Source organism: Adiantum capillus-veneris, chromosome 28 (genome assembly GCF_014529385.1).
Source record: "Adiantum capillus-veneris isolate H3 chromosome 28, ASM1452938v2, whole genome shotgun sequence".
NCBI classification, from domain to species: Eukaryota; Viridiplantae; Streptophyta; class Polypodiopsida; order Polypodiales; family Pteridaceae; genus Adiantum; species Adiantum capillus-veneris.
The window spans coordinates 19,904,575-19,924,045 of NC_140958.1; positions in this window are offsets into that span (position 1 = coordinate 19,904,575).

A 19,471-nucleotide genomic window follows, 5' to 3' on the forward strand; every position below is an offset into this window, starting at 1 on the left:
TTGCAAGCTTTGTAGTATCCAATTGCATATGCATCAATTTACGCATCAAGTGTACCTTGTTCACTGACGTCCTCTTTTCATAAGTAGTCTTGAGCTTTTCCCACACATCATAGGCAGTGTTAACACCCTTAAGGTCTACCAAAATTTCATATGCAACAACCATTTTTACATACACAGTAGCCTTTCTATTTAAATTAAGCCACGTCTCATCTGTTCTAGCTGTAGGCTTTGCATCTTGCAATGCACCATCGCAATCTTTTAAGAAAAGAATGCTCTCTTTCCACAAATCGTATCCAGTGTCTTCAAATCTCTTCAATTCAAAGAGATTCTTCATGTCCGAAGAGAAGGAGGCCATATTATCACTCTTGTGCACAAAAAATAGAAATTGCATTTTTTTTTCAAAAATTAGCAATTTGCTGGGATTTCAGTGATTTTTGCTTTTTTTCTTTTTTTTTGGCAAAACAAGTGCCACAAAGGTAATACAACATTTCTAGAAGCTTTGCTTCAAGTTTTGTTAAATTTTGAAACTTTCACAAAGCTATTGATTTCTAAAATTTTATGCAGAAAATTACAACACGCTAAATCTTTGAATTTCTCGCCCAAAAATTTGGGGATTTTCACAGTTTCAAGGAGTTTGACCAGTTGGACAATGTGAAACCTTTAAAAATAGTCCAAGTGGCCCAAAGGTCAATAATGAGGTTTAATGCCAGTACAGGCCCAAAATGGTGAGCTAAAAATATATTGAAAATATATCTACAAAGATCTCGAGCAGAGCAACATGTTGGAAATAGTTGGGAAAGATCGGGAGTGACCTCTGGGCATTTACCTCCAACATCTCTCTATGTGTTTTTGTGCGTGTGTGTGTGTGTGTGTGTGTGTGTGTGTGTGTGTGTGTGTGTACCAAATTGTACAATTTAGAAGCACATGGGTGAAAATAAAAGGGTCACATATTCCCCAACCTAAAACCATTGACAAGGCAATCAAAAACTCTCAAATAAGAGAACTAGCTAGCACCACCTTCTATTAGCTTCCTTCAAGCATTCAAACCTTTATTTTGACTATGACATATGTGTAAATGGAAATGGCACTCTAGTTAATCTAGAGGGTCGATAAGCCAAGAATAGGTCACCCAACCACCTTAGAGTCGGTCATCAACAATGACATCATAATGTTAGCAGGTCACCACGATGGATGCTACAGTACAATTGTTTGTACACTAATATAACAATATCAATACATTGGAAATTGACTCGGTTGGGGTGTGGAGAGTAGGCCAGCTTGTCAGACACAAAAAAATGGCCAATCCACTGACTAAGGAGTTAACAAACAAAAACAATAGATCAAGACTAACAAGTAAACAATCTCACCTACACGCTACCAACTAGCAAACAAACTTGAAATGCAATCGAACAAAAGGGGAATTTTATACTAACCTTATCCTACTTATTACGAGACTTAACAACCCATCAATATGAGAATGAGAAAAACCATATACCATCATTACCAAGGTGCTTAAAATCAATGTAGATCTGTAGCAACTTAGCAATACCTCTACAACCCTTCCCTGAACAAATTTAATGAAAAAATACTCAATTGGATTACTCAAATAAATAGATTTAGGCTGTAGGCAGCCGATTGACAATTAATACAAATCACATGATGCAAGTAGGTAAATTGAATAGTAGGAGTAGGGGATTACCAATGTGTACATAATTTTAAAAACAGACATAATGAATGTGAGAAATCTTTGAATTGTATTCTTAACAAAAGCTCACTCTATGTAGAGAGTTAACGTAAAAAAAGACGACCTTTATAAATGAGATAAATTTTTTATACTAAGGACTCTAAAAAGATTAAAGTACTAAGGCAACATAAGCTCAGTAATAACTTGTTTACCACTAATCTACACACCTAGGCTCATCATGCGTGAACCTAGTACAAGTTGGAAGTCAAATTGTTCTCAAATAGTTTTCTGCAATCTCACCTATATAGAAAATATAAAAGAATTTGCAATTGAGCCAGAATTTTGATGTCCACTATATAGAATTTTAATCTCACCTATATAGAAAATATAAAAGAATTTGCAATTGAGCCAGAATTGGCCAATAGCTTCTATTTATCCAATCTTCTGCTCGTATTTGTATCGTTTGTTTGATCCACTTCCCTTCATGTCAAAAAAGTGTTACTGTTCTAGAGTTACCATTGTAACTCAAAACAAAGGTCTCCACCCCAACTTTTGGAAACCATTGATAAGATCATTTCGAACCTTAGCCCTTGGTGTTGATGAAAGTAGTTTTGTTCTCATCAAATAGGTCATGGATGTTATAGATGGTTGAGCTAGCTCCTTCACAATAAATGTCTCTTGAAATTATCCTAGTTCAACAACCCTCATGCCAAATATCATCCACTTTTGTCTTGTTTAAGAAAACTTGAGTCCACATTTAATTCTCCAGTAAATTTTTCACTCAATGAAATGAAAAGAGTTTCCACGCATGATGGGAGTAAAATCCTTGTTTGGCCCAATTCTCATGGACATTAGGCTTCCAAGAAAAACTTGTTCTATTAGTTTTTGCATAGGAAACACATAAAGAAATGCAACCACTAACTTTGATATCAAGCATCAGTAATCCAAGGATACTGTTAGACAATAAGACGTAGCTAAATAGATAATTGAGTAGATTGCTTAATGGAGAGAGGCAGATTTATATACACGAGATTATAGAGTAGAGAGAGAGTACACATGATATACGTGGTTCACCCAATGTGGGCTACGTTCACGGGAACGCAACCACTCAATGGCTTTAGTACTTCAAAACAAGAAGTAGTTTACAAAGGGATTATATCCTTTTGGAGCTCCCGCCTCGCTTCACTCTCACCACCTCACACCCACCTTGTTGCATCAACTTCACACTATGAAATGTGTGTAGAAATGGCCTCCTTTTATAGGCCAAAAGGGCTGCCCTCTCTCATGAGAGACAGCCATGTGTAGTCGCCCTTGTGTGAATAAGTCCAAATCGGACCCTCCAATCCGTCCATGTGTGGCCGCCCTTGTGTAGAAAAATCCGCTTTTGAATTCGGCCACCGGCCATTGACTTCCGACCATCGGCCACCGGCCATTGGACTACCGGCCACTGGCCAACCGACCGGTCATTTTTTGACCACTTTCCGGCCACCGTCCGGCCATAATATTCCGGTGAAAAAGAATATTTCGGCGAAGGGAAAAAGTCTTGGGGGCTTCCGTCCCCAAGGCTCCTAAAGTTGCCCCTGAATTTTGGCCGTGAAAATTTTGGTTTCTGACGAGTGATTTTCCTTCACACACGATATGGGGGCCTTACAAATGTGCGCTTTTACTACAAAAAAGTACAAGGGGTAAATCGGGCTCCATACTTAACAGATACAAGCACTTTTCCCACAAAAGTCTTCACATTTGATTTTCTTTGGTTTTCCAATTGGTTTTTTTTTGTTTATCCGATTTGTTCCATGTTTAAAAGCTAACGAGGTTTAAGGAACTTCCCTCATCAACGTAAGTATCAACAATGAGTTTATCATGTCCCAAGTATTTGAATGTACGTCTCCATGTCTATTTCATCCTCTAAATGCTGATCCACATGGTCTTCATTCAATTGTGGTGAAATTTTATTTACAGTCATTACCATTGAAAGAATTTTTCCGTACTTCTTTACCACAAAATTTGGTTGGGATAGACTCCTTAACATTGACATCCATTATTGCAAGGATATGAGTCCATTCAAATGGCTCAATTAGGTGCTCTAGGAAAGGCTTTGGTACATAGACCTCAAAACAGTTAGAACCCAATACGGACACCTATAAATAAGACCCATTACTTCTATTTTGGAGGTCTATCTGTATCTATCTCGGTCTATCAGTCTTGGTCTAGCAGTAGATTGGAACTCTTTTATCATTTGTAGCCGATCATTAAGTGCATTATCATTTGTACTTATGTACTAGTTATAAACCTAAATATCTAACTCCAATTGTCTTATTTCAATTATTTGTTTGACATTCCCATATGGTCTTTTGAAGTATGATTCTGTTCATCTAGAATAGTTGTCAAGGATTAGCTCATTCCATTTTGGCAATAAAGGTGGTGAGCTAAAGCTATTGAGAGGAACTAGCCTCTGACTTGGAATTCACTATTCATAGTCAATCAGCTATTCACAATGCCACCACAAAGTCCAATGTCAATTAGGGTGGTGAGCTAAAGCTCTTGAGACAAACTCGTCTCCTACTTAGAGTTCAAAGTCAATTAGAGTCAATCAGCTATTCACAATGCCACCACATTGTCCAACGTGAGGAAAGAGAGCTACTACAATGTCTATTCTGAGATCAATACCATATCAACATAGTAGTCGAGGAATTGGAGCAAGGCTCTGATGGAGAATCATGCTCTCAGAATGAGGAAACTAATACCAATCTAGGGAGAAGAGGGGGTGAGGAGCATGGAGCCTCTCAACACTGCACATTCAAGAAGACAACATTCAGAGTTTGTATATTTCTGTAAACAAAACCAACTGCTTGCCAACCAATCTGTTGCAATAGGGGCACCGAATCACAAGCTTTTAATGCAAAACACCCCCTGTTCAGAAAATTCAGCATTGCATGTGCACAAAAATTGTTCAAAATTCATTGTTTCAATGGGCAAAAGTGTTGTGGCACTATCCACAATATGCATACATGATAGTACCAAATAGAGACCTCAAAACTTCGCTGAGAACCTGGAAAAATTCTGATGACCAAGTTGATTTAGATGCAGAATCAGCAAACAAAGTAAATGTGTTTAGAGACTCCCACTGCTACGTGTACTAATATGCTCTCAACTATACATTGTAAAAATTTAAGCAATGCAATAATAAGTGTTATGGAAGCCATAAAACAATGATTATATAGATAAAATCCTAACCGGAGATTGCTCCCACTTGATGGAGGAGTACAATATCTGCTAGAGCCTGATGTATGGACCTGTTTTTATGGCTTAAATGTTAGGTGCAACGGAATTGAAATTGTGAAGATCTAGACGTCACACTTCCACAAATCTTTACTTCTTCCTTGTGTTAATGGTTCTAATTAGCATGAGAGATGGTCTTTTATTCCTTGAAGAGAGGGAATGTGTGTGTGTGTGTGTGTGTGTGTGTGTGTGAGAGAGAGAGAGAGAGAGAGAGAGAGAGAGAGAGAGAGAGAGAGAGAGAAATGAAATAAAATGATATATTAATGTCTTCAAAAGGCCAAAATGACCTATGAGACCAAGCTGTTACACCATAGTGAATCTGATACCATGTCTGGAATAAAAGAACTGAACCAAAACAAAAAATACAACTACTATAAGCTGGGACTGTGTGGATGTGCTAGCTAATACAAAAGATGCCCCACACACACACACATGATGGGGTCCCAACAAACCCTATCAAGGACCCCCCACACCATTGCTGATGTGGTATTTCCTTTTGATTGCGTAAATGGAATGTACACACATGCAATACCTCAAGTGCAGACTCTATTGACATGAATGGGGAATGTCGCCACGGTAACTCTTGAAGATGAAGTACCTCTTGGGCTGATTTGATGCATCTTTGGATCCGTCTCGATGTGGGATTGCAGATGGCCACCAAGGGTAGATCTGGGACAGATTTGCACTACCGATGTGAGAGGAATGAAGGTTGAAAACACAGATCTTGATGATGCCGATGATGGGCAGCAATGGGAGCACTTGTCGCGTGAGGAAATGGCCGAGAAGAGGCTCAATGGGCTATTAAAGTATTGGACCGCATCTGTATGGCTAGATCTAGAATATTTTACAATCTCTCACAAAAGAGAGGGGTTAAAACTGAAAATGCTAGGAATGGGATTGCTAGGCTGATCTGCTGCAAAACACTAGGCTGATGTGCTAATGTAGAAAATGCTAGCTGGTCTTTTGCAAAAAAGTGAGGGCTGAACTGGCACTAACTGCAATTGATTTTCTACTCGTGGCACAGGAAATCTATTTTTGATAGTGATCTTATTTAGTGCTCTATAGTCGACACACATGTGATATGTGTTGTCTTTCTTTTGCACTAAAAGCAATGGTGAACGAAATGGAGAGGAGCTAGACCTCACCATCCCCCCCCCCCCCCCCCCCCCCCCCCCCCCCCTTTTTTTAATAACGAATTCATGCACTTGCCTCATGATCTCCTCTTGTTGAGCATGTGGAACTCGATAAGGAGGCTTGTTAGGCGGTGAGCTTCTTGATAGGAGCTCAATTGCATGGTCATCATCCTTCATTTTAGAGATAGCTCACTAGGGATGCCATCAATGAAAGCATCTTGGAATCATTTTAGAAAATTAGACAACTCTAATTTCTATTGATTCCCTTTATTGCAGGGATATGGTGTTCCCCAACTCATTAGCATCTATGTACATGCTCTTTTCCCTGTAGTGAAGTAGATTCTCCTTTCAAGGAACTTCATGTTGGAAGCCATGTGCTTAAACCATGGTGCCTCAACGATAACATTCTCATGTTTGAGAGGGGAGATGAAGAAATCCTCTTTGTCCAAATAGCTTTGGACATGAAGCCTTAATTTTTCAATGAAAGAAGTAACTGAGACGTCTTGCCCCTTGATAGCTCCATTGGCTTTCAATGCATCTCCCATCTTGTGGGCTTGTATGCCTAGCTTAGCGGTCAACTCCGTGGATATGAAGTTGTGAGTTGAACTAGGGTCAAACAAAATAAAGGCATCATGCTCTTGCATCTTTCCCCAAGCATAGGAAAGGAGAAATCCTTGGCAATGAGCATCCTCTTTTGGAGCTTCAAACATAGAGACTCTAGGAGTTTCATTGCGGGTAATTCTCTTGGGGCAAGGACGATAACCATGGCCTTGCTCCCCACACTTAAAACATTTTTGGTCCTTACTAAAAGATTCTAGCTCTTTAGGAGAGAGTTTATATTTACCTTTGTAAACTCCCTTCTCCTTCGACCAATTGTTGTTGTTATGGAAGAGCCTTGTAAGAATTTTGGGCATTGGTTTTCTCCTTGGCATCATTTTTGTCTTTATTTTCCATGGGCTTGACATTCCGTCTAGCCCCTTGTTGGAAATTGATGCGTGAAGCAACCATGGTGTGGTGGATTACTTTGGTGATAGAACTAGGCCGTTGAGAGTTGACATACTCGGCCATCTCTTTGGGTAATCTCGCACAAAATTGTTTCTTTTGCACGGCAAAGTATATCTTTTGAAAGATAGTAGTCTTGAGATGTAAATCCCAAACTTGTCCACATATTTGTGGATAGAGTTCACCATTTGGTAAGCACTTTGGCCTTTGCATCACTTGCAAGGAATTGCTTCATGATGGAAACTTGTAGAGTTTTCCATGTCTTTGGGACTTTGCCGTTGCCACAAATGCTAGCCCACCATTGATGAGCCGATTTTTGGAAGTGCATAGCTACATGGTGTAGCTTGGAGGACTCCGTGAAGCCCTCGTCTCCAAAGGCCGCATCAAATTGTTGGATGAAGGCCAATACTTTGTCGGTAGCACCGAAGGTGCCATCATAGGTGAGAAAAGAGATACTCTTTCTTCCCTCTTTGAACTTCTTTAACTTTTGTGACCTTCGCCATGCAGGGTAAGATTTGCGATGTCCTCCCCTCTTGCATTCTCTAGGAGAATAGCCATAGCTTTCATCGGTAGAGAAGGAAGGTGAAGAAGAAGGAGAAGAGGGTGACCTCTTTCTTGCCCTTTTCTTCCTTTGTTTCCTATCTTCCCTTTTAGAGTGACGAGGAGAAGGACTATGGGTTAACCATTTCCTCTTGGGAGGAGTTGGCGATTGTCTAGACCACCATCTTCATGGAGCCACATATTTTGAGGAACCTAGGGAGTCATTACTTTCTTGTTCTTTGGATTCCTCCTCTCCTATGGGAGAGAGTCTTCATTTGGGGTCTCACCAAGAGGCCTTCTAAGCTCTCTCTCCTCTTTGAGAGGAAATAAAATCCCATAAGCACGAAGTTTTTGAGTAACTTTGGCTTGCAAAGAGGGGTTGTCCATAGCTTGTTGCAACCTAGTAACAAGATAATTAACAAACATGGGGGCATCATCACTAGCACTTTCATGTGCAAAATCAAAGTTATCAATGTTCATTCTACTCTCTTGGTTATTGTCAGCCATGTTAATTGATCTTATGTGTTTACTTAGTGTATGCTTTGGCAATTCAAAACCCTAGTTGCTACTCCTCTTAGCCTTTGAAAATAGGCACTTAAGTATCTACACCCACGGCTCGAATTGGTTAATTACAGAGAAGAGTGGAGTGAGTCTAACATAGCGAAGTTGCCGAGGGATAGCTCCTTTCGGACTTCTTATGGCTCAATAATGGTAAAGCCATAGGCAAGTCTAAAAAGACTCCATTATTAAGACCAAAGCTCCCGAGGTGTGCACCATATCCCACATAGTGGGCTCAACAAAATCGATAATAGATCCCAATCCCACTTACCCTAATATAATTAACAAAATCAACCATTTATAGGCTACTTAAGGACCTCTCTTCTTAAGCAAGAAAAGAGAAACCTAATGCTCTGATACCAATGTAATGGAAATGGCCTATGAACTTTGAGAATAGCGAAATTAGGAAATTAGGTGAAACACTTTTGAGAGATTACTTTGTGAGCATAGCGGATGAACGTAATTGATGGTAGCAACATAAACATGGTACCTAGTTAACTTGGCATGAACATTACTTTTGCAAGAGAGAGAGTTTAGAGAACATGACAATAGTTGAGGACCGGATTCATATGGAGCCGGTCCCCCCTCCAATAGGCATTTGCATTATAGTTTCTCCCATCAAGAGAGACTTGGTACAATACAATCTTTGTGTTCCTTGTAACCTAGGTGATGCAATGAAGATGGAAAGCTTCATGCATCACAAGCATAACATAAACTTGAAGAAAGCATTAACTATCTCAAGCCTCAGTCCCAAGGCCTCAAACACCTTCGAAGGTGGAGAGAGCTAGCGGGGAATGAGGATAGGGAAGAGGAAGAAGAAACATTCCATAGGAGAAAGAAATAGTTCCTCACTTATCATTACTCTTCTTGCTAGCATACATAATAGCATAGTAATGGAGATGGAGAAGATGGAAAGCTTAAGCATTGAAGCATGGCTCTTGGTTGGATTTGCATTCCATAGCCAAGAGTGGTGGTGTAGGCTTTCACTCTCACAAGCTTGGAGAAGGAGGTGGTGTTCCTCAACTTTCACCAAGTGAGAATAGCCTTGCAAATGAGTGTGTGCGTGTGGAGTATATCCCCCTAGCATCCCCCTTTCTTGCTTTGGCAAAAATTCTACTTGCTACAAGCTCATTGGACCCCTCTCCCCTTAGCCGGTAACATCCAACATGCAGTCAAGCATATGGGTAGTCTTTTGACAAGTGTCCTCCTTACCCCTTAGAGAGAGAGAGAGAGAGAGAGAGAGAGAGAGAGAGAGAGAGAGAGAGAGAGAGAGCTTGAAAATATCTAGATATTTGTTAGATGGAAGTAGAATCTCATTGGACCCCGCTTTAGCCCAACCAATAGCATTCAAGCACACCATGTGGTTAAGCTTAGTGAGAGTCTGACATGTGTCCCATGTGTTCTTTTAGAATTCCCCTATTTTTGAGATTTTTATACATAGGAAGTTTCTCAAGCAACTTCCTCATTAAGTGAGTACGTTCTCTTTTTGACTCAAGCATCTTACCCCCCATGCATAGGAAGATTCTCAAGCAACTTCCTCATTAAAGGTGACAAGTACCTCAAGTACCTTAGTCATCAAGCATGACAAGCACCTTAGGTGGGGTTCCCACCTCAAGCATAGCCTTAGCTTGCTTAAGTTTAGGTCGGGTTCCCACATCAAGCACAGCCCTAGCTTGCTTAAGTTTAGGTTGAGTTCCAACCTCAAGCACAACCCTAGCTTGCTTAAGGTTTCCACCTCAAGCACAACCCTAGCTTGCTTAAGGTTCCCACCTTAAGCACAACCCTAGCTTGCTTAAGTTTAGGTCGGGTTCCCACCTCAAGCTCAGCCCTAGCTTGCTTAAGGTCAAAGGAATTTTAACACTAACCATTGGAGGTCTTTAATGAAGCTAACCCTAAGGTCTTTTAAGCTTCATTAGTTGCACATTGCTCTTTGATAGACTACCTCCTTTTGGACCCCTATTGAGATGTAACCATCTCTGCTCTTGGTCTCCTGCTGAGGTAAGTCTAGAAGCACTTATTGCACATTGCTCTTTGATAGACCATCTCCTTTTGGACCCCTATTGAGATGCAACCATCTCTCCTTTTGGTCCCGTGTTGAGACAGGTCTAGAAGCACAGGTCTCTATTCTAACTCTTGTTCCCGTTTATTCTCCCACATTAAATGATCAATTTAATATGAGAAAATCATTTGGTAAAGCTAGATATTATATTTTATGACACGTAGTGTAAAAACACTTGTTAAAATGCTTGTACAATCCATTTATGCAAGAGGGTTCCAAAATTGGAAAACCTAATCTAATGGACCTATCCAGACATGCAGGTTTTGCGAACAGGCTCACAAAATTGCCGGTACTAATCCTCCTAGGATTCTAGACACTATCTAGGGATATGTGGAAAATTGGCTCCTCCACTAGACTTATTCTTAGTAAGATCTGAAGTGGCTAGAGTCAACCAAGGCATTCAAACAGAGAATGGTATGACGATCACTAGAGTCCAATTAGATGTCCATATGAGGTCTAAAGAAGTAACTAGCAATCATTGGCAAGGCACTAGTTTGCGTATCTTTTTGGGTATCTCACCACCAATCATTATCACAAGGAACCAATGCATGATCGCCATGTCAATCACAGCTTCTGCTTTCTTGAGGCACGCAAAGAGTGGAGTATTCATGGCTCAAATTAGAATCACTATGTGATGAGTAAGCGACCGTGCAACCATTCCATCACCTCTTGCACCCTCAAAGCTTCCTACCACATAGCCTAATACTACAACGCCTTCACTTGCAATCACTGCATGCATGAACCCATATGTGTACACTTGTTTTCCATCGCCAAATCTCGTCTAGTGACGGGTTCTCCTTATCCACATAGGTGATTTCATAAAGCTCAGAGATGGGTAAGCGTGGTGTTGTCTCATCCAAAGAAATGCAAGTAGTGTTGGAAGAGAAACAATAGGCCATATAAGAAATGACACAAGGCTTAGAAAAATAGTCGTAGGTAGCAATTTCTTATCAAGCCATTGGGAAGTATGCCTTCAAGGACAACAAAAAATAACTACTCCTTTGGGGCATGACAGTGCTTATGGAGGTAGCAAGAATCTCCATCGACCATGGCCATCATCAAATACTAGTCATGGAGATATTCAATGTTGATACAACTACAGTCACAATTAATACTTGAAATATGTAGCTAGTTGTTGCTATCATCTCACATATATTTAGACTACCCTTTGACCAAAACCCTAACCTTGCAACGCTTATGCCATCAAAATTTTCTTGATTGAAATGCCTGAAATCCAAAAAGAAGCAAAACTCAGGTGGACTAGAGATCGTAGAATCAACACTGGACTAGAAATCATCATATAAATCTACTGCAAAAACCATCAGCTTGAAGAACAACACAACGTTGTTGTGTCGCTCCACTTTCACACTGGGAAATTAATAGGGCCATAAGATGCAGAGTGGGCCTACCTGCAGGATATGCTTACCAGGTCAGAAAGCTTTCTGGAATGTCTTCTCTTGCAGTGCATTGGCAACATGATATGCTAAAAGATTATGCTTACAAATGCTTTGTTAAAAAATGATGTGCTCGACAATGCTAATCGACATAAATGCTTAATGTGGCGCTCTTACAAAAGCAACTAAAATTCTTGATAGGCTTTCCATCTGAAATGTCATCACTTGGAATGCCTTGAATGCGGATCTCAAAGAAAGGGCTTTTTTTCAAGGCTTTTATTTATGCTTGCACTTTGAAGGAGTACTGAGGAGATGGTTAGGTATGAGCTTTGGGCAAAACATGTTGTGAAAAGTAATGGTTTGGTTAATATGTAAGCCAAGTTAATTTTGTTTTTAGTATTGCAATGGGGGCAAGCTAAGGAAGGATGTTTTTTATTTTTAAGTAGTTAAGCTTGGACAGAATGATGGATAAAGAATGACACTACTGCAGCGGTACGAGTCTGAGGGTTGCTACTAAAGGAAAGAAGGGAAGCCACCAAAGTTTGGCATGCAGTTTTTGCAGGGTGGCAGCCATTTGCATAAAGGAGGAGGCCCCCAGTGCATTAGAGGGAGGGACTGAGCAGGGATCAAAAGCGTCCATCATTGACGAAGGGGGATGAACGCAAGAAGGGATGGCTTTTGGGAGCACTGCAAGGGGCAGAGTCCAAGGCGGGGTTATACACATGCAGTTAAAGGGGCCAAAAGATGGAAAAGTGCCGTCATAAGAAAAGGGCTTCCAAGGGGCATTCCAAGTGATGAAATTTTGGATGAAGAGCCCATCAAGAACTTCTTGTGATTTCATGAGAGCACCTCGCTAGGCATACATGTCTACCTAGGTAATGCTAAGCACGACAGTGCCAAGCACGTCATCAAAATAAATCATCGCATTTGTCATATACATCAACCAAAGCTTTGCCAAATACAACATCTAAAGCTGCCTTGCCACTGTTATGTTTGTCATATCCCACGACATTCCAAATATAAACTCCTCAAGCATTCTTTGTGCTTTCTAAAGTGCACCGATTTTGGCATACTGATAGCCAAGGCAGTTCCAAGATCAACTGCCAATTAAAGCATCACATTTGGCACAAACATGGACCAAAGCACTGTCAAACTCAACTCTTGGTCCACATAGCGAACAACTACATTCACACTATTGTTTCGTGCTCTTGGAACTCACTTAATCTGTTTCTTATTCTCCTATTTCCCATCATGAAAGCAGAGCGACACGACAACATACATGTCTGAAAAACTTTTCAGCATGTTACCACCAGGGATAACTACCCTATCAATTTGAGTTTGATTCTCTATCATAGCATAGTCACATAAATAGTAAAAATCAAAATGCAGCACCATTTTATTGGATTACACGTGTTCCATACCATCAAAATATAAAAAATATTAATCTAAGATTAGTAAAACTAGAAGGCCAAAAAAGTCAGGTGCTAGCCTTAATTAAGTCAAAAGCCCAAACAACCAAGAAACACGTGGTGAAGTAGACTTTGATAGAAGCCTTTGAAAAAGATTCTAGAAATCTACGACTACGAAAATATTTTTGGGATCAACTGAGTGCCAAAGCAAAGAAGACAGTAGGAACATTGGGGAAGAAGAAGCTTGAAGTGGCCATTGCCTAGGTAGCTAGAACTTCTACAACTATAGTCATCATAATACCAAGTATGATCCCCGAGACAACCATCAATTTGTAGAAGAGCCCCAATTAAAAAACTGAACAAGCAAGAACCTCGGAACAATCTCCAACAGTCACTAGATAGGGCTCAACAATCACCACAACCTTAGTCCAAAGGTCTATAGATAGGCTTTAGGCCTTATAAACGAATAGATTGGTGGGTGATCTGGTCATTGGTACCTCCAGAAGAGTGGTAGTACCTTACAATGTTCTAGTTAGATAGTACTGATGTCAACACAATCACAAGTGGCTATGTAGTCACTATTCAAATAGGCTGGAACACAACAGTAAATGCTCTAGGATAGATGATGGAGGCCCGGACAAGCATGAAAGATTCTGACACTACTCACTTCCAACACCAACTAGAACAAGAAGTTGTCCGTGTTGACAACTACAAAAATGAGCTATTGATACAACATGAAAGGGAGACAAACACTAAAATGACCAAAGAATTACAACCATAAACTGAACAGTTGAAGCTTCTTAATTTAAATTTAAACGTTGAAATATGAAAACACACCAAGGAGTCAACAAAACACAAGTCTTCACTAGATTAAAAGCAAGCAGATCATGAGAATCTAATTCCACAATGTCATGCAACAATCCATTATGGATAAGTATATTGAACTATCACTAGTAGACGTCATCGACTCAGAAGAAAAGTTGACCCTCAATCTAGGGGAATTACTGAACCTAGTGGTCGTATAAAAGAAGGTCTGGAGGACAAGAGCTCCAAGTTCACTAGTGGTTTATCCAACTAGTGGTTTATAAAAGAAGGTCTGGAGGACAAGAGCTCCAAGTTCACTAGTGGTTTATCCAACAAGAGCTCCAAGTTCACTAGTGGTTTATCCAACTAGGTGCTTCTCAAACAGTGACAACAAATCTAGATGAAGATGACGATGATGAGGAGGACAAAGAAGACACCATGGAGGGGGATCCATATCTTGCTTAAGTTTGTGTGGTAATTTCACGCTACGATTTTCTTCTTTTCTCTTCCAATCTTCATCTTTATTTGCACCTAGTACTTAGAAGTATCTCATCTTTCTTACTTGCCTTGAATATCTAGAGGAACAACCCGAGCAAAATAAACTTCCATACCTTTTTCTTGTACTATCCTTTAGAATCAAATTATTAGCCACAAACCCCACTTTTGACAATTATTAGTGTTTCTTTTTGAGCCCGAGCAAATGTGGGAAATTCCTCTGTCTCTAAGAGTTGAGCCTTTGCTCGGTTTTGCTATGAACCAAGGAGATTTATATACACTGCTTGTCCCAATTGCTAGGCAAAATATAAATATCATTGTGAGCACTAAACTACAATTTCAAAGGACAATTTATAGCATGTTTGGGCCACAAAGGTTAGCCGCCTTTAATGCATCATTAAATCCTTTTATCCTACCCATGATCATATATGAATTGAGCTTTGACATTTTCATTTTTTTCTTGTTTTGAGTGAGGGGTTCTGTATATATGTGTGTGAAAGAGACTGAAGCTCCCGTGGTTGCATTCACAATTGATTACTAAGTTTCAACATGTCAAAGTCTCTTGCAAGCTCTCACAACTAGAGGTCCCATGCTTTCCTGGCAAGAACGCCAACTTTTCGACATTCTTTTGGTGAACCCAATGTGGAATAAGCCACGGTGAAGGTTTGAGATGGTGTTTAAAAGATTCAAACCATGGAGGATCAATAAGGCTATCAAGATATGCAATTTGATGTTGGGAAAATTCAAATGATCCAAGATGTTGCTATCTTCATGCAACAAAACAAGCTACAAAAAGGAGAGAATTCTCAACCACACAGGCGCTTCACTTGATTGTCGACAAGATTGATAAGTTTGATGAAAAGAATATCACAAAGTATCTTCGTCACTATGAGAAGGAGATGGAGTTAGAAAGGGTGTTAGGAACCGAGATGATGATGAGTTTTGAGCTTGTTGTGGTGCCAGAGATTTGTGACTGTGTGAAAACTATAAGGGCTAAGCATGGCAAAGATTGGGAAGCTTTCATGGTAGCTCTAAAGGATGAATAATTCATAGAGGATGCTGAAAGGGTTACAAAAATTCCATTTCTGAACTTCGTTACAAAGCCAAAGGAAGGACTTCCTTCACTAAATTAGTAAGGGAGTTTGAGTATCACTATGCCCAATTATCGGTGACAAAAAGACATACCTTGGATTGGGAAAAGAAAGAACTATTTGTGCAAGTTGTAGGACCAGAGGTTCAAGAGAAGCTTGAACTAATCCTGGAGGACAAGAGTATGGAGCAAGGATTGAAAACAAAATGTTAGCTCTAGAGGATGAATACTTCATAGAGGATGATGAAAGGGTTACAAAAGAACATTTCTAGACTGGGTCACAAAGCCAAAGGAAGGAACTTCAATCACTGAATTACTAAGGGAGTTTGAGCATCACTATGCCTGATTATCGGCGATAGAAAGACATACCTTGTCTAGGGAAAATAAAGAACTATTCATGCAAGTTGTAGGACCAGAGTTCAAGAGAAGCTTGAATTAATCTTGGAGGACAAGTGTACATAGCAAGGATTGAAAACCAAATGGAAATAAGTCAAAGATGCAGTTTCACTACTTGCCAAGAGACAATGTCGGTGAGACAAAATGGTGATGTCTAATGGTACTTCTCTTTCATCACACCAAAACTCTTGTAGCATGTTTGGGCCACAAAGGTTAGCCACCTTTAATGCATCATTAACCCATTTTATCCTACACATGATTAGATTTGAACGGAGCGTTTGTCTTGTTTTGAGTGAGGGTTCTTGCATATATGTGTGTGTGAGAGAGTGAAGCTTCCATGGTTGCAATCAAAGTTTTTACCATTAACTACTAAGTTTCAACATATCAAAGTTTGTTGTAATTCCTCGCAAACTCTCACAGTTAGAGTCTCCGCGCTTTCTTGGAAAGAATGCCAACTTTTTGACAATCTGAGAGACTTTCATTCTCTAATCTTTGTGCATAGCCTTGTTGCAAGACATTCTGCAATCGATTTAGTGCTTTGATTTATGGTCATTGGTGGCAATTTTCATATGGTTTTGGTGCTTGTTTTTTTATGCACATGCACTTTGTTGAAGTACTTTGAGTGCAAACTACCTTTGTATGTGGAATTGTGGAGCCATTTTTGACATTTCTACTCATTGGCAATGAGTAGTGTTATGGTTTATGGTTTATGCGGTCTTGGTGAGATTTTGAGATTTTTTTAAATTTCAGGGAAAACTTTGTCAAGTTTTTCCTAAATAACTTTGTCATATTTTTCCTAAATCTGCACCATGATTTGTGTGTATTTGTAGTTTAGTCTCTAATGGTTTAGTGGTCGACTGCGACTCCCACTTTGACAATGATTGAGTTTTGACTCTCACATTGACAAGATTTGTTATATTTGGACACAGATTGGTGTTCTTGTATCTACTCTCATACGAGTGAGATTTGTGTATGCTTGTAGTGGCTACAACTTACACATAGTCACAAGTTCTACAACTTACCTGTACAAGTGTCTCGTAGTTATCAAATTGTGTGTGTAGTTTTGTAGGATGTGTATTGAGCATCATGTTTGCTCTCTACTTACGCATATGGTTATGCATTTTGTGCTCTAGTGAGAGCTGTTTATCTTAGTCCTGAGTCTTTGCTACTTGTTGTGCCTGCATTATCACTTGGTGCTTGTTTATGCATTGACTTTTCTTGGTTTAGAGTAGAGGCTGAACATTGCTACTATACATTACTTTGGTAGAGCTTCATTTTGCATATGCAAGCATCGTATTGATGTGTTGATCATTGTTTATGGTTGAGACTTTGATAGAGATTTTGCTCAATATACAAGGGAGAGTGTGCTAGTTTTTTCCCACGATTTCTCATCATAGTTTTGGCTTCATCACCATACACCTTTGTTGCATATGTGCTTTTCACTAACCTGCCATCCATCATGTGTGACAATTCAGAGTCAACACAATGATGACTCGTGAGGGATAGAGGTATTGTAGTTTTTTATATATGCAATGTTAACATTGTGATCACATAGGGCACATTAAGCACCACTGTTTCAAATGTATGAGGTAGCAACAAAGATGTATGCATGATACATATGAGCTTTTGATACATGCTAGAGTGGTGTCTTCATATGCCTCTGACGGAGATGTCACATTCACCTTTAGTGTTCCTCTTGATTACAAGTCAAAAGTGACACTTTTCAGTCTTTGTTTCTAGAAGAGGATGCAGTTTTGCATGTCACATCACATTGTGAGTGGTTTAGCACTTTCTCTAGTGGGAGATTTGGTTGTGTGCACTTGGCCGATGGTTCAATGCTTGACATTGCAGGTGTAGGAGATGTTTACTTGTCATTGCCTAGTGGTGCATCCTACACATTACGAAATGTGCACTATGTTCCTTAACTGAGATATAGTTTGATCTAGTGAGATAGCTAGCAAACTAATGGTGTCCGGTGCTTCTTAGAGAGCAGCATGTCTAGATGCATTGAAAATCTCTAGTGATTCCCAGGAAAGCCCGAAGTGGCTTGGTCTACCCTATGCATGTATCGGAGAGGTACGAGACAATATAGCATTGATTTTGTTGTCGGCATGCATTGAGCAAGAGATGAGACATTTCTCCTTTGTTAGTGAGCTCCACCATGCTCATAAGACAAAGCATGTAGCTGTGCAAGAGATTTCAGTAGACTCTGTAGAGAAAGAGGTAGAGTAGCAGTGCTCTAGTGATACACATCAATTGTCATCAGAATCTGTGTAGGGAGAGTTAGAGCAGGTCTGCTTCCTAGAAACACATGCAAAGATGACAGACATGGTGTTTTCTGATATACTCATGCTAGAGGTTGATGAGTTGATGCTAGGACATATAGTTCCACCTAGGGATGTAGCCCTTCAATTTTTGGTGATGACACATCCATACATGACCAGTAGTCCTAATGGTGAAAAGTATGCACATAGCACTGAGGAGGATAGTACAACCAGGTTTGCATACCTTTTGTCAGCGTTTGGGCATCTCATGTTTGACTTGTTAGTGTTGAGGCCCAACTTAGCAGTTATAGTGGGAACATTTGCAACAGGGATTTTAAATTGTACAATGACTAAAGCTAGCATGAGGCTTCCTCGAACCATACAAAGTTGTCTACAAGATTTACATGTAGGATCTAGCATGGATACGCGCGCTCGCCTATCACTAGAACTGATACAGTTGCATGTAGATTGAGTGAGCAAGCTAGTGGGCATAGGTTAAAAGAGTGTCTCAGCTATTTTCCTATACATACTAGTAGTTTAGCTGGTAGGATTCACTTATCAGCACATTCGTCTTTAAGTGGGAGGTTGTTGGGGTAAAGGAGACGTGCTTTGCCCCAACATAGATGTCCAGTGTCTGTCACCCATTGACCTCACTAACCCACTCACTTATTATTAATACAAATAGAAGAATAGGGAGTGAGTGCTACTTTAGGACACTTTGCTCCACCCCAATCTGTGATCTCTCTCTCTCTCTCTCTCTCTCTCTCTCTCTCTCTCAGGCCTAGGGTAATACCAGGCATGCCAATGGTCAGGATGGAGCCATGTGGTCAAGGGGGCCCTAATATTAGCAAGACAGGGCGTATATAGGGTATGGCCGGGTGGAGACTTGCAAGCTCTAGTTCCCTCAATATCACATCGGTATCAAAGCTCAAGGGAAGGGAGAGCTATGGAGGAGGGGGGGAATACCTTGCACAATTTTGCATGCTCTCTCTCTCTCTCTCTCTCTCCCCCCCCCCCCCCCCCCCCCCCCCCCCTTCAAGCACATGGCATGGGCATGGCCCTAGAGCAAGCCGCTAAGATCAAGTCGAGGTCGACAATGTTCAAGAGGGCTTATCAACAAGCAAAAAGGGGAGGAAACCAACCATTTGCAGGCACTCTTGGAGCGGGGAGAGATCCAACATTTGACCTGGTCAAATTCTTGGTCAAAATCCTACATGGGTGGGCTAATTAGGTTTGCGGCTCCAAGGGGAGGGAATCTTGACCCTGTGGCATGGCCACAGGAGCAACACAACAAGCGGTTTCTCCTTTTCTTCCTTGTGTTGCTTTGTAATAGAGCCACGATCGCTATTTCTTTTTCTTGT